This window comes from Dendrobates tinctorius, unplaced genomic scaffold, assembly GCF_039654945.1.
Source record: "Dendrobates tinctorius isolate UK_male_01 unplaced genomic scaffold, ASM3965494v1 ptg000019l, whole genome shotgun sequence".
Classification (NCBI taxonomy): domain Eukaryota; kingdom Metazoa; phylum Chordata; class Amphibia; order Anura; family Dendrobatidae; genus Dendrobates; species Dendrobates tinctorius.
In genome coordinates this window covers 82806768-82823477 of record NW_027361687.1, presented here as the reverse complement: position 1 = coordinate 82823477, position 16710 = coordinate 82806768, and the positions used below count along the sequence as shown (strand labels likewise).

At 46.1% G+C, this 16710-nt stretch overlaps 1 long non-coding RNA gene across 1 annotated transcript in view; it reads left to right on the top strand.

Moving 5' to 3' along the window:
- The first annotated feature begins 778 nt into the window (after positions 1-778).
- LOC141082737 (uncharacterized) overlaps positions 779-16710 on the top strand; it is a 65846-nt gene continuing 49914 nt past the window's right edge. The window contains exons 1-2 of the long non-coding RNA XR_012230567.1: positions 779-980; positions 12379-12524. This is a non-coding gene — a long non-coding RNA (uncharacterized lncRNA). The remainder of the gene's footprint in view (positions 981-12378; positions 12525-16710) is intronic.

Below are 16710 nucleotides of genomic sequence, written 5' to 3'. Positions count from 1 at the left end.
ATTTTGTCACGATACTGATTTATCAGAAGTGGTGGAGAGAGGACCCCTTTCTGCTTGTAGGAAAAGTGTCGGTTTAAAGGATATTCTTGTACATAAACGTATGGAAGACCCACATAGTAATTGGCTCAATTTGATACCCCCAAAAGGTAATTATCGATGTGGGCAGTGTCCGTTTTGTTCTCATCACATTCTTGACCGTTGTTTACGTATAGGTGCGGTAACTCATTATGTCACTGATTTTATTTCATGCAGAACCACTCATGTTGTTTATGTTTATTTTGTCCTGTAAGTTATTTTACATAGGGAAAACTATACGTCCTCTTTATGTTAGGTTTAGGGAGCACTTCAATTCTATTTTGACAGTCAAAGGGGTCCCTAGACTTATTAACCGTATGAGAGAAGCACACGGTGGCAACCCCGATGCATTGTCATTTGCTGGCATAGAAAGGGTTACTTTACCCTCACGGGGAGGTGATCTGAATAGGAATTTACTGAAACGAGAGGCCAGGTGGATTATGCAAACCCATGCTTTAGAGCACACGGGACTCAATGAGTGGATTGATATGTCTGTTTTTGTGAAATGAAACAAGTTTTTTTTTTTTTGTAAAAAAAAAAAAAAAAATTTTTATAACAAAGTTTTTTGTGAAAAATCATTATTTTTTCACCTCTTTTTTTGCTTTTTTTCTCTCTTTCCTTTTGTATTTATGGTACTATTATATGGATTATATATTTTTGTTTTCACTTATGTGAACTATGTATATATTTTTTTGTTGTTTTGTTGATTGCTCAGCAGGTGAGCGGCACCGGTGGGAGGGGTCCTGACTTCTGGTTGTGGGTATTTCCTCCTTGGCCGGCTGCAGCTCACCATGTAATCTGTGGAAGCGCCTTTGCAGCGCGAAACGATCGTCGTTGCTATCTCCTTTTTGCACCCCTTCTCCCGCTGATATGCTTTTACAATAAAGCCTTGACTACACTACCCGGTGAGTGCCGTTCTTTTCTACTATTTTTTGCTATGTGGATTAGCTTATTTTCCATGAATGTGCACCGAAGGGTAATACAGTTGTATTGCCAGCTGCGTCTCTTTTATACACGTATGATGGTTCGGAGGTGTGGACTATTGTGATGGTGCTCGCCTTCTATTTCTGGACTGTGCATTGCTGACGTAATGAAGTGTTCGTGGTGCAGTTTAAGAGTCTAAATAAACCGGAATAGACTGTTTTGGGAAGAGACCGTTCCTGTGTGACTGAATCCTGTTCCCAAGTGAGTGTCCCCCAACACATTTCAGTACGCGCTGTCTTAGGCTGGTTTCACATTTGTTTCTGTGTGCGCAGCGTTTGATCTGCATAGATCCGCATGCATCATGCGTACATATATTTAACATAGTGTACGCAGGGACATGTGTTCACATGCTTTTGCGTTTGCATGTGTTGTTTCGCAGTGTACGGGGTGCACAGCGAACGCAGCATGTTGCATGTTTTGAGGCGTAAAAAATCTGTCAAATATGCGCAGGCATGCGCATGCGGATCAGTGCGTAAAAAAAAAACACATTGTCTATGAGCACACATTGGTACGCAAGGGCATGCGTTGAATACACATGTGTTATTCAAAATAAATATAAAAATCCCATGAGACACGCCCATTTTTGTCTGATGTCATATGGAACGCATGCGCATAAACAACGCAAACACATGCAAAAAACGCACACAAACGCATGCACACGCAGTGTTTTTTCCCATCATGCGTAAGATGATGCGCATAAAAAACGCTGCGTAAACATGCGCTTTGCATGCGTTTTTTCATGCATTTGCGCATGCGGATGATACACTGCGGACTCAAACACAAATGTGAGCCTAGCCTTACAGGGGTATATATAAAGAAAAATGTGGGAAGGAGGACATTTTAGGGGATCCACATGGTAAAGAGTCACCTCCTATATCACACTACCTTCTTACCTGATATGGCTAATATGGATTCTCACCTAGAATGGCTCCGTGCATCAGGGGCGAAGCTTGGCTTGCGGAGCAGGTATTGGACTTGCTGGGAGTTGTAGTGCCGCAGTCACACAATGAGGGTCCGGTCGGAGGCCGTGGAAGATGAGGTCACCGGAGAGACTGAGCCTGGAGAATACCCTTTGCTGTAGTCACCAGCTCAGGAGCACCTATAGGGGCACTTCTGGCAATATGAGATGGAATACTGCAGTCATGAGTAGAGTTGAGCGACTTTTGGTTTTTTAGGGTCGAGTTTCGTTTCGTGAAACCCGACTTTTCCAAAAGTTGGGTCGAGCAAGATCGTCCGATTATAGGGAAAAGTCGGGGTCGTCCCGAAACCCAATGTAAGTCAATGGGGAATAAAAGTCGGCAGTGAGAGGAGGAGAGGAAACACACCTACAGTGCCCATTTGAATGCCAAAAGCATCAATTCTTCTTACTTAAGCTTGTCAACCTTAATTAACTTCATAATACAAGTTACACACTGAAAAATGGGGGTTATTTGGCTAAAGTTGTGGGGGGGGGGCTGGCTCCAGGTTTTCATGTGCCCTGGGCGAAAGAGTGCCCCTTTAACACACACCACAACTCATCATGCTCCGATACGGCAGAGAAATAGCGGTATAATACAATGAAAAATACTTCACTTTTTACATCTCATGACAAGGCCCATCTATTTCTCCATACAGAATCATTGGTCCCATATAATGTTTGAAACAGTATATGATGAGCTCCACATAATGCTACAGTATATGTTGGTCCCCATGGATGAAGCTCCACTGTCTTATGGGCCCAAATAATGCTCCAAACATAATGGGCCCCATTTCTAATGCTCTAGTGTATATTGGGCCCTGTAAATGCTGCTCCAGTGTCTGATGTCCACCTTTGGAATGTTCCAGTGTATGGTGGGCCCCATCTATCATTCTCCAGAGTATAGTGCTCCCCAAAAATTGCTGTCCCAACATTGAAAACAATCAAATAAGTCTCCTCGCTAGGGAATCCCTGTACTAGTCTGGACTCCTCGTCGTCCCCATCTTCCATCTCACTGCACAGTATTTCAACCTTGCAAGTGCTGTGATCCTGAGCAAGCAGGGGGGGCCCACTCGTTGGCGACGGCACTGGCACAGGGCCCCTGATAGTACGGTGGTGTGTCTGATGGCGGGTGGGCCGAACCTGCACTTTCATCTGCAGCTTCCTCTTTGTCACCGTGTATGATGGAACTGTATATGGGAAGGGTAACCTGAGTTTCATCAGGGTCAGATTCAGGCCGTGTAGCGTGCGAGGGGAATGTAGTGGTCTGGGTCAATGTACCAGCAGATTCATCGAGCAGTGGCTGGGCATCAGTGCACTTGTGTCGCCCCCAGGAGTACGGTCGCCACAGTGGCATTACCTTCCTCCTAGGGAGTGTGATGTCATGCTTGGGAGCAACGAAGGATCTCTCTAGCAGGTTAACTGATTGGGCGGCGTTATTCCCACGAGTCATGACCCTCCAAACAGCGTTCATGAAGGCAAAGTGTTTGTTTTACGTGGGCAGTATGGTTGCAAAGCTGAACCTTAAAGGAATGTCCAGAAGGGCACCACCAGGAGTGGAGCCTACGGTTAAATTCGACTCCACCTGGGAAACCTCAACCATGCCAGCTACAGTACAGATGCACACATTGCAAGCTTAATTCCGTTAATGAACGAGACTCCGTCATGCCCCGCGGTCCGAGTCCGGCTTACTAGAGGGACACGTGAGGCTCTGGCACATGAGATTGGCCAATAACTGGTGTGTCATGCCCTTACATGTCCGTGGCTGCATGTGCGCTACACTGAAAAGGCCAGCGTTTGTCGCTTACAGGTGCAGATAACCCGCTGAACAACGTTAGTGATGGGGATCACTGATTACAATTATTACCCGCGAACAATGATTTCCCAGTAAGTGCAGGTCAACCGCAGTTCCGGAATTAGGCCTAACCGTCATTCCTGAAAAAATGAAAAACTTGCGTGTGCAAACCACAGGTGCTGTAGCTTGCTTAACAGCTCGCCAGCCGTTCTCACGCCCAGTATGGATTACACGTGATTGCACAAAGGTTAGAAAGGGTACCGTATCCCCAGACAACATGTATGGATAGCGTACACATTCAAAATATATGTCTATACATCAGGAGGCAGGCTCAGACGGTGTTAGGCCCAGTATGGATTGCACGTGATTGCACAAAGGTTAGAAAGGGTACCGTATCCCCAGATAACATGTATGGATAGCGTACACATTCAAAATATATGTCTATACATCAGGAGGCAGGCTCAGACGGTGTTAGGCCCAGTATGGATTGCACGTGATTGCACAAAGGTTAGAAAGGGTACCGTTTCCCCGGATAACATGTATGGATAGCGTACACATTCAAAATATATGTCTCAGGAGGCAGGCTCAGACGGTGTCAGGCCCAGTATGGATTGCACGTGATTGCACAAAGGTTAGAAAGGGTACCGTATCCCCAGATAACATGTATGGATAGCGTACACATTCAAAATATATGTCTATACATCAGGAGGCAGGCTCAGACGGTGTCAGGCACAGTATGGATTGCACGTGATTGCACAAAGGTTAGAAAGGGTACCGTATCCCCGGATAACATGTATGGATAGCGTATACATTCAAAATATATGTCTCAGGAGGCAGGCTCAGACGGTGTTAGGCCCAGTATGGATTGCACGTGATTGCACAAAAGTTAGAAAGGATACCGTATCCCCAGATAACATGTATGGATAGCGTACACATTCAAAATATATGTCTATACATCAGGAGGCAGGCTCAGACGGTGTTAGGCCCAGTATGGATTGCACGTGATTGCACAAAGGTTAGAAAGGGTAACGTTTCCCTGGATAACATGTATGGATAGCGTACACATTCAAAATATATGTCTATACATCAGGAGGCAGGCTCAGATGGTGTCAGGCACAGTATGGATTGCACGTGTTTGCACAAAGGTTAGAAAGGGTACCGTATCCCCGGATAACATGTATGGATAGCATACACATTCAAAATATATGTCTATACATCAGGAGGCAGGCTCAGACGGTGTCAGGCCCAGTATGGATTGCACGTGATTGCACAAAGGTTAGAAAGGGTACCGTATCCCCAGATAACATGTATGGATAGCGTACACATTCAAAATATATGTCTATACATCAGGAGGCAGGCTCAGACGGTGTCAGGCACAGTATGGATTTGACGGCCCAGATTACACAGCGGAGGAGCAGGGAGAGGTAAAGATTGCAAATGCTGGGGCCCTGCCCAAGCAAGGGGGGCCCACCCATGGGCGTCGGTACTGGCACTGGGCCCCTCATAGTACAGCGGTGTGTCTGACGGCGGGTGTGCACCACCACCATCAGAGACACTTGATTAGACTATGAGGGACCCTGTGCCAGTGCCCGCGCCCAAGAGTCAGCCTACCCACCTGTCCAGGGCAACGGCACTCGCACGGTGTCGTGCGCTAGGTGGTGACCCCGGCCATGGGGGGGGAGGCAGCACAGTTAGGGAGTTTTAGAAAGTGGCATATGTTGATGTTGGACATTCAGCTGATGCAAAAGGCGAAATAGGTGAAGTCCCAGGAAGAGGTGGACCAAAGCAAGCCATTTTTCTGTCACCCTATGTGTCATCAGGGGAAGGTGGGACAAAATTCTTGGAAACCCATGCATGGTTCATTTTAATGAAGGTTAGATCATCCACATTTTGGGTTGACAGACGGGTCCTTTTTTCTGTCAGGATTGATCCAGCTGCACTGAAGACTCTTTCCGATAGCACACTTGCAGCTGGGCAAGCGAGCTCCTGTAAGGCATATTGGGCCAATTCAGGCCAGGTGTCCAGTTTAGCGGCCCAATAGTCAAAGGGGAATGACCTGTGTGGGAGAACATTGATATGGGAGGAAAAGTAGTTTGTAACCATAGTTGACAACTGCTGTCTCCTGTCACTTTCCATCGATGCAGTATTACCAGTTGTGTGAGCGGTATTTGAAAAATCAGTCCACAACATTGTCATGAAACCCCTGTCTCCAACGCCACTTCTGCTGTGTGCACCACGAACACCTCTGTCAAGCTGCCCCCGGCCCGTACGGCTCGTGTGAGAACCATCACCGCTGCTGTGTGCTGGGAGTGCCTCAAGCAACCGATTTACCAGAGTTGCTTGTTTATTGGCCAATATTAGGTCAAGGTTCTCCTGTGGCATGATGTTTTGTAATTTGCCTTTATAGCGTGGATCCAGGATGCTGGCCAACCAGTAGTCATCATCGTTCATCATTTTGGCAATGCGGGGGTCCCTTTTTAGGATCTGCAAGGCATAATCTGACATGTGGGCCAATGTTCCCGGTGTCAATGATGCACTGCGAGTGCTGGGTGGAGGAGCACTTTCTGGCAAATCCACATCCCTCCAGTCACGCACAAACCCTGTACCAGACCTTGCCACGCCAACATTTTCACTTGCCCCACGAGATGCATTCTCCTCCCCTAAGTAATCATCCCCATCATCATCCTCCTCCTCTTCTTCCTCCACCTCGTCCAGGAGAGGTCCCTGAGCAGACAATGGCTGAATGTCATCAAGGATTCCCTCCTCCTCTTCCTCCTCATCAACATTGGCTGCAGACGCCTGCTCCTTAAGGTGCGTCAAAGTTTGCATGAGCAGACGCATAAGTGGGATGCTCATGCTTAGGATGGCGTCGTCTGCGCTTACCAGCCGTGTGCATTCCTCAAAACACTGAAGGACTTTACAGAGGTCTTTCAGCTTCGACCACTGCACACCTGTCAACTCCATGTCTGCTCTCAAAGTGCCTGGCCGTGTATCCTCCCACAAATGCATTATGGCCTGCCTCTGCTCGCACAGCCGCTCCACCATGTGCAGGGTGGAGTTCCACCTTGTTGCAATGTCGATAATGAGGCGGTGGTTGGGAAGGTGGAGCAATCGCTGCAGCTTCTGCATACGAACGGAGTTTACAGGCGACCGGCGGATGTGCGCGCACAGTCTTCGCACCTTCTGGAGCAGGGCTGTTAACTCTGGATAATTTTTGAGGAAGCACTGCACCACCAGGTTCAAGGTGTGAGCCAAGCAAGGTATGTGGCTGAGTTTTGAAAGGGCTATGGCTGCCACAAAATTACGGCCGTTATCACTAACTACCTTGCCTGCCTCAAGATGTACACTGCCCAGCCATGACTCAGTTTGTCGCTTCAAGTACTCGGCCAGCACCTCGGCGGTGTGTCTGTTGCCCAAACACATCATCTGCAACACAGCCTGCTGACGCTTTCCACTAGCTGCTCGATAGGGGGACACATCGTGTGCAACAGCTGCAGATGGAGTGCTCGTACGACTGCGCTCTGTGGACGAGCTTTCGCTTCTGGAGGAAGAGGAGGAGGAGGGTCGAACGCCTACAGCCAACTGTTTCCTATACCGTGGGCTAGGCAGCACTGTCCCACCACCGCTGTCCCCTGTGGACCCTGCATCCACCACATTAACCCAGTGCGCAGTGATGGACACGTAACGGCCCTGGCCATGCCGACTGGACCATGCATCAGTTGTGAGGTGCACCTTTCCACTCACTGACTGCTTGAGTGCATGGACAATGCGGTCTTTCACATGATGGTGGAGGGCTGGGATGGCTTTGCGAGAGAAGAAGTGGCTACTGGGTAGGTCATAGCGTGGTACTGCATAGGCCATGAGTTCGCGGAAAGCTGCGCTTTCCACCAACCGAAAGGGCATCATCTCAAACGAGATTAGTTTGGCAATGTGGGCGTTCAAACCCAGTGTACGCGGATGAGAGACTGAGTACTTTCTTGACCTACTCATAGTGTCTGGGAGGGTGAGCTGGACTTGAGAGCTGCATATGGTGGAAGTAGCGGTGGACAGGGTGGACTGAGAGAGGGTTGATGATGGTGATGGAGTTGGTGTTCTTTCTGATGGCCTAGAATCAGTCTTTCGTTGATATAACAGTGGGATTCCCTGACTGCTGTGGCCTTGCAACAACACCTCAACATTTGCTGCTGTGCTAACCGGTGGGCTTACAGTGGGGGAAACAATGTAGCGTTGCTGACTACCTTCGTTGTGATCAGTTGCACATGTGGCACTTGAGGTTTGGTGTTGTGTCCACGCTTGCAAGTGCATGCTGGTTAAATGTCTAAGCATGCAACTGGTATTCAAATTTTTCAGATTTTTCCCTCGGCTAAAGGTCTTTGCGCACTTCTTACAGATAACCTTGGCCTCATCATGAGGATTTTGTTCAAAAAAGTGCCACACTGCACTCTTCCTACTTTGGCAGACATTTTGCAGCCTAGCACGCTGTGATCTTTTGACCCTCTGGACAAGCTGTCCAGCAACTATTTTGATGTTTGGAACCTGTCTTTGGAGTGCTACGGGCCTGCCAGATAACAGCTGTTGCGATGTCGATGTCTGCTGTGGATGCTCCTCATCTGAGCTATTGGAAGCAGCACCCTCTTCCCCCAATGGATGCCAATCTGGGTCAACAACTGGGTCATCCATCACCTCCTCTTCTATGTCATGTGCACCTTCCTCTGTGTCACCGTGTATGGTGGTATAGTGTGCGGGAAGGGGCACCTGAGTCTCATCAGGGTCAGAATCTGGCTCTGTACACTGCGAGGACAATGTAGTGCTCTGAGTGAATGTACCAGCAGAATCATCCATCAGCGGCTGTGCATCAGTGCACTCCATGTCAGATTCATCTTGGCCTGGGTAATTCACCATTTGACTTGATAATCCAGGCATGGTATGTGAAAACAGCTCCATGGAGTAATCAGTAGTATGGCCTGCGTCATCCTTCAATCTTGGTTGGGGTGAAGGACACAAGGAAAGGTGTGGTTCATGAACATGAGCCTCCAATGACGACTCAGTGCTTTTACTTTTTACAACTGAAGAAGAGGAGGCGATAGAGCTGGAGGCTGAGTCAGCAATGTAAGACAAAACTTTTTCCTGATGCTCTGGCTTTAAAAGCGGTTTGCCAACTCCTAGAAAACTAAGCGTTCGAGGCCTTATGTAGCCAGACGATGACGCAGGCTCAACACCTCCTGCATTCGGTCCTATTTTGCTCTTGCCACTACCATCAGATCCACCACCAACACCATCATTACCAGCTGCCAACCCCCGCCCAATTCCACGGCCTCTTCCACCAGCCTTCCTCATTTTTGGTAGAAATGTAGACAAAATCCAACAAACTATATAGTAATGTAAAACAAGGTACAAGGTGTCTATAGGACAGGGGAGATTTTGAATTTCTGCAGACACTTGTGGACACTGGACACTTTTGGATTGTGTGAGGCCCACTGATATCTGAGCGCTATGTGACAGGCTCGATGGCACAGCTGTGACCAAAGTGACTAGAGGATAAGGGAGATTTTGAATCTCTGCACACACTTTTGGACACTGGACACTTTTGGATTGTGTGAGGCCCAATGAATATCTGAGCGCTATGTGACAGGCTCGATGGCACAGCTGTGACCAAAGTGACTAGAGGATAAGGGAGATTTTGAATCTCTGCACACACTTTTGGACACTGGACACTTTTGGATTGTGTGAGGCCCACTGATATCTGAGCGCTATGTCACAGGCTCGATGGCACAGCTGTGACCAAAGTGACTAGAGGATAAGGGAGATTGGATTGCTTTTAAAAAAGCAGTTTGCAGAGCAGTGGGTAAACAGCAATGCCAGCCTGTCAGGAAGCCTTAAAAGGCAGCCCAGCAACCAACACCACTGATACACCACAATATTGCCTCCCCTTGCACTGCACACACAGTGACTGGTGTGTTGTGCAGGCCAAATTGCTAGCAGCAGAAGCAGTTTTTTTTTTTCTTCTCAGCAGGACAAAAAAAAAAATTGGGATTGCTTTTAAAAAAGCAGTTTGCGGAGCAGTGGGTAAACAGCAATGCAGGAATGTCAGGAAGCCTTAGAAGGCAGCCCAACAACCAACACCACTGATACACCACTATATAGCCTCCCCTTGCACTGCACACACAGTGACTGGTGTGTTGTGCAGGCCAAATCGCTAGCAGCAGAAGCAGTTTTTTTGTCTTCTTCCCTGCCTAACGCTCTCCCTACAGAATCAGCAACCTCTCCCTATACTGAGATTGGCAGAAGTAAGATGGCAGTCGGCGTGCACGCCCTTTTATACCCCCTGTGACGCCCACCAAAGCAAGCCAATCACTTGCATGCCCTTCTGAAATATGGTGGTGACCCCTGCCTATGTCATCACGTTGCCCACAGTGTCCGTGGATCCTGATTGGCTGAAAAAGAGCGCAAACTTTTGAAACGCGACTTTGGCGCGTAAGTCGCCGACCTCGTGGCCGACCTCATCCTAGGGTCGGGTTTCGTTTCATGAAACCCGACTTTGCCAAAAGTCGGCGACTTTTGAATTTTTTTCGACCCGTTTCGCTCAACTCTAGTCATGAGGCATCTGTGGCCAGGGAAGAATCCTAATATCCAGCCTAGCGCCGTGGGGGAAGTAGGTTGTGATGCTCACAAGGAGTTAAGGCCCCGTCTCACTAAGCGATCTCGGTAGCGAGATAGCTGCTGAGTCACAACTTTTGTGACGTAACAGCGATCTCACCAGCGAGATCGCTGTGTGTGACAGCGATCAGCGAGCGGCCCCCCCTGCCGGTATCGCTTATCGCTGGAAGAAACCTCCGGACATTTCTTTGGTCGCTGGTCTCCCGCTGGCCAGCACGCATCGCTGTGTGTGACAGCGGGAGACTAGCGATCAGCTGTAAAAAAAAATAATAAAATAACAAATATAGTTATTCTCACCTTCCGACGTCGCGTTCAGCCATCCTGCCTCTCTCCACGCTCCGGTCCCAGTGATCCTTTGCACGAATGACCGCGAGACTTCGCGCTCCCGCGAGACCGTGACATCTCGCGGTCATTCGTGCAAAGGATCACTGGGACCGGAGCGTGGAGAGAGGCAGGATGGCTGAACGGGACGTCGGAAGGTGAGAATAACTATATTTTTTATTTTGATTCTATTTTTTTCAGCGATGGCAAGCGATGCCGGGCGCTCGGCATCGCTGTGCTGATCGCTGGTGAAGCTGTCTGTGTGACAGCTCACCAGCGATCACATAGCGACTTACTAGCGATCCTGACACCTTGATATCGGTGTCGGGATCGCTGGTAAGTCGCTTAGTGTGACGGGGCCTTTAGATTTCTTCTTTCCAGATGACCGGAAGTACGCATGGAGGTGAAGGGCCCTACTAGTGATGTTCCTGTCGCATGGCCTGCAAGTGGCAATGAGACTAAAGGACACAGGATATCAGCAGTGAGATCTGGAGTACAGTGATATATGATCATGTCTTAAAATGGACAAAGTAAAACTTCAGCAATACTCTGTCTGATACCTCTCTGATACCTGATTTTAATACATGGAACAATCAAACATCAGAAGGTCTTTCAGATACCGTCACTGCAGTAGCTGAATGGTTTATCTTGTATACAAAGAAAAGAGATCCAATCACTGTCAGTTGAGCTAATGGCTAAGTGGTCAAATACCTGACATATGGAATAGAAAATGTGAGTTCAAGCCCCAGTGTAAGTAAACTTTGCTTTTTAACTTCTGCTTCCTGGCACACAAACTCCAGAGAAGTTTCACTTGATGAGTGAAGAAAGTAACATATCATATGTCAAAATGAAACTCACTGAGAGTTTGAAAAGCAGATTTTATTATGAAGCGACATGATCGCTTGACCTAGTAATACAATGGTAAGGTTGCTGGCTCTAGAGTGAAGCTTTGTCTGGGTTCAAGTCCCATGTTAGTAATTTTTTTTTTAAATTTTTTTACAGTTATGCAGGTTACCAATCCAATTCCACTTTCAATATCTAACATTCTTATTATCTTCCTGACTTGTAATAAAATAATCTATAGCCTAAGAGTGAAGTATCTGCATTCCAATTTTAATATCTGACATTGTTATTATCCTCCTGATTTCTAATAAAATAATCTATAACCTAAGGGAGAAGCATCTGCATCACACATCGTTTTGGTTTAAAATAATAAGAAAAATAATAACAAAAAAAATGTAAGCTGCATTACTTTGATCTCATAGTGTTTTTGTTTATAAGCCTGCACACTTAACCAGTGTGCTATACTGTCAAATGGAGAATAGCAGTCTTCTCTTTGCTTATGTGACTGTCGATGTAAACATGTGGTGTAACTCTTAGCTGTCTGATTTCAATGAATGAGTATGATACCTGATACTTGACTTCAATCAAACATCAAAATGTTTTTGTCTGAGACCTGACACTTGACTGCTTTCAAACATCAAAATCAAACTGTTTTTCAGATACCCTCAATTAACCCTCCGTCAGCAACAATTGATCTGACAGGCGCAGCTCTTCTACTTTCATTTCTCCCTTCTCACCATATTTTCAGGAAACCCCCTCCCTCTAGATAGTCTCCTGGCTCTAGCTGCTGTGTGAAACCTGATACCACAGTTGGTCTGCAGAGCTTCAGGAAGGAAGATATAGCTGTGCTGGCTTCTCAGGCTCATTGGTCCCGAACACATCACACTTTATAAGGTTGGTATGTAATGTTCTTAGTCATTACTATTGTTTATTTAGCTTGTTTTATGAATGGATAGAGAAAGGTTTGTGGATATTTCATATAAATAAGGCAGATTTTCTTAAAAATGAAAGTGTACTTCTCAGGAGTTTTGAAATTTGTGTATATCAAAGTTATTACTTTTATGTTGAGTAAATGGGTTTGTTTTGCACCTGATAATGTGTAGTCTCTTTTATTACATCCCTATGAAGGTCTCTGATCACTTTTAGATCACTGAAATTGAGAAAATTAGATATTCTAGGCATTTTTCTAGCCTGCGCTTGACAGGCACATTGTTCCATTACGAGTTAGTGCGAATGTTGTTCCTGACGGATGGTTAAGTACTTGCACTGTTCATCTCATAAGGGAAGAAAAAGGATCCTTTCACAGCTAGTTGAGCTGTTGACTAAGTGGTTAAGCTACTGATTTCTGGAATAGAATACCAGTAAAAATCCTTGGTTCAACTCCCACATTTTAAACTTTTTTTTCTTAATTATGCAGGTGGCGCGCCCCCTGCGGTGGCGAGCAGGGGGGTCAGGGCTGTGGGGCTACTCGGTACCAGGCCCGTGTGTTTCAATGGGAGGTGTCACGGTAGCTGTGACCCGGTCCGTGGCCCTGGGCGTCCATTGTAAAAGGGGAATGTTGAGCTTGTAGATTTTGATTAAAGTTTATGAGTGAATATTGCCAAACACCACAGGTGGTGTCACGAATCAAAGATGTTAAGCCGACGTTGCAGACAGATCCTCTGGGACAGATGGTGTGGCGCAGCAATGATGTTGTGGCCCTCCACAGGTAGGGCTGTAGTCCCAGGGCAGTGTAGAAGGAGAGAGAGTGAGCCTAACACTGGACCACCGGCGTCTCTTCAGAGATGTAGCAGTGCTGAGTGTGTTGGCGCAGGAATAAGTGGAGGACACCAGGGCATGTAGTTCCAAAGCTTTACTCAGTCTGTTGTGCATACAGGTGCCTGCATCCGTGCCGTGTCCTCCAGGTCAGGAGCTCAGCCAACTTCCAGGCAAGATGAAGTACTCCGTTCCAACACTCCGCCAACACGTGCCTTTCCTGAATGTCTCCCTTCTAGCGCCTATTTCAAGTACTCACAGTACTGAGTTACACTGGAGTTCCTCCTTTCAGATGTTCTTAGAACCCTCCTTGTACGGCAGACAGCTGTAGCCTGCTTCGGGGACTCCTTGCTACTAAGTCCCGGCTCACTTACGTTGCTGTTGTGCCCCCAAGTCTTGTGTGGGAATAAAGTGGTGACAACTTCTATTCCTCCGGTGTCTGCTGCAGGACCATTAGTATCCATACAACCTCGGGGACCGGACCCCGGCATTGCGCCTAGAACTTGAGGAAGGGCTCTGCTCTAACCCTAGTCCTTAGTTCTCTTCTCCTCCTTACGTTCCATACAAATCTTTCTTTCCTATGGAGAATTAGGCTTTCTGAATATCCCTTTCCTGTGCTAGCAGACCCAGGTCACTGAGGTCTGCTGCAGCACTTCCTTCATCCATCCCACTCAGGGGATCTCCTCAGAGCAACTGACTCTGTCAGACTGACTCAATCCTAATATCTTCCCACTCTTTTGGTGCAGACTAAGCTCCACCCACCTCCCAGCACTCTTCATGTTCCAAGCAGGGAGCCACCAAAGGTGCTTTGCTACACTACTATGTTGTGTGGGATGCAGGTGTTGGAGCGTGGTCAGGTGTCTCCACCTTACCTGGATGGTGGGGTACCACACCTGAGGAAGAGGTACAGTACCTCTGTGGTGACTGAACCCTCAGGAGCGCCACACAGGTTACCACACAAACTCCAATCATGCTTCACTGACATTCTCATTATCCTCCTGACGTGTTAGTAAAGAGTTGCAGACATACTCTGTATTTACATGGTAAATCACATGGCCCAAGTAATTGGGTGGGAGGCACTAATTTTCTATATACCTATTTGCAATGACTGTACATTTACTTAATGTCATAGGAAAGGGTCTAATGATCAAATTACTTCATAGGTTTTTTTGCTTGCATCCACCCAAGGATTGGCTGCAAACTCATGAGCACTAGGGGGTCTCACTAATCCACTGTGTACAAGGGATGGTCCTCCTGTAGCAGCAAAAAACTGAACTATGGGTGTGTCCTACACTATCTGATTCTGCAGGGGACGTGCGTCTGTTCATTGCCATCTCACAGATCTGCAGAGCATCACTTCTCTCTGTAAGGCCAGCGTCACACCATACTGTAGAATATGGCCGAGTGCTATTGGAGAAAACATCACATAGCACCCAGCCCAGTGTTAATCTATGGGCAGCTCACATCAGCGTTTATTTTCTCAGGGGTATTTGGCGTGCGTGTAAAATCACAGCAGGCTGCGATTAGCACCGAGATTCGGCCGAGACTCGCCAATGCAAGCCTATGGGTGCGAGAAAAAAATCGCACAGCACTTGGACCATGCGAGTCCTGTCCAATTTCTACTCACCGGTGTCCTTTGAAAAGTCGGCAATTCATGTGCCACATACAGTAATATCACAGAGTGACAGGTTAGAATAGATATATACACATAGAATACAAATATACACGTCAGTGACACACACATATATATGTATTTATATTAGATAGACAGAAGAAAATACAGCAGCTCAGCAGTCACGGTGGTGTGAAATCACAGCAGGAGCCAACAGGATAGAAGACATAGATTACATACAGTAAATACAAATAGAATCGGTAGATATATTGATGTCTGCGACATAGACAATAAGTACAGTGTGTGTGCAGCTTTCTGTACATGTATTTAATTAATAAAAGACTATCTTTCGAACAAAAGTGGCGTGAGCTCCCATGCAATTTTTGTATCCAGCAGAGGGAAAACCTATGACTGCGGGCTGATTTTTACAGCCTGTTAGTGATCTGACATTGCCCAGTATGTTATATCACTATATAATGTAAAAAAAATAAAATTACAAAGTGTAAAAATATTTTTTTTAAATCCTTAAATAAAGAAAAAAAATGTTTCCAATTAATACATTTATTTAAATAATAAAAAAATCAAAAGCACACATATTTGGCATCACCGCGTCTGTAATGACCAGCTTTCCTTCAGTGCACACTGTAAAAAAATAAATAAAAAACAAGGCAAAAAACAATGCTTTATCATCATACCACCAACTATAAAGTGGAATAAAAAGACAGATGTAAATAAAAATGGTACGCTGAAAACATCATCTTGTCCCGCAAAACACAAGCCACCATACAGCTCCATCAGCAGAAAAATAAAAAAGTTATAGCTCTCAGAATAAAGCGATGCAAAAATAATTATTTTTCATATAAATTAGTTTTTATTGTGTAAAAGCGCCAAAACATAAAAGATATCAATGAGGTATCACTGTAATCATACTGACCTGAAGAATAAAGCTGTCTTACCAAGTATACTACACGTGGAGCGGTTTAAAAAAAAACAAAACTTAATTCCTGAATTCCTGTTGTTTGTTCATTCTGTCTCCCAAAAATCAGAATAGAAAGTGATCAAAAAATGTAATGTGCCCGAAAATGGTACCAATAAAAAAAGCAGCTTGTCCTGTAAAAAACAAGCCCTCACATGACACTGTCAAAATATAGTGATGCAAAAAACAGTTTTTGCAATAAAAAGCGTCATTTAATGTGTGAGAGCAGCCAAACATAAAAACCTGCTATAAATCTGGTATCGCTGTAGTCGCACCAACCTGAAGAATAAAGTCGCCTAATCACTTATACTGCACAAGGAACGGCGTAAAAAGTAAATAAGACCAATTCTTCACCTACTGTTGATTTTATCATTCTGCCTCCCAAAGATCACAGTAAGGCTCGGCGCACATTTATCCTGTGTTCTGTGCTGAGCGCTTACACTGCGGTTTCCATGTAAATCTCAGAAATACGTGATTCAGACAGAAACCCCGGCAGAAAATTCCCTTTAATGAGGCAGATGGAGTCACTGTGGATGCCATAGGACCAGTGATCCTGGAGTGACCGTCTTTTTAGGATTGCACAGTTTTGTGCACTTCTGAAAAGGACACTACTGAACAGAGGCCAGACAGAGTCCAGAGAAACTCTGCTGCCTCATTATAGTGAATAGATTAATCGGAGGTTTCATCTGAATCACATCACTCAGAGATTTAGATGGAAACCCCAAAGTAAGTTCTCA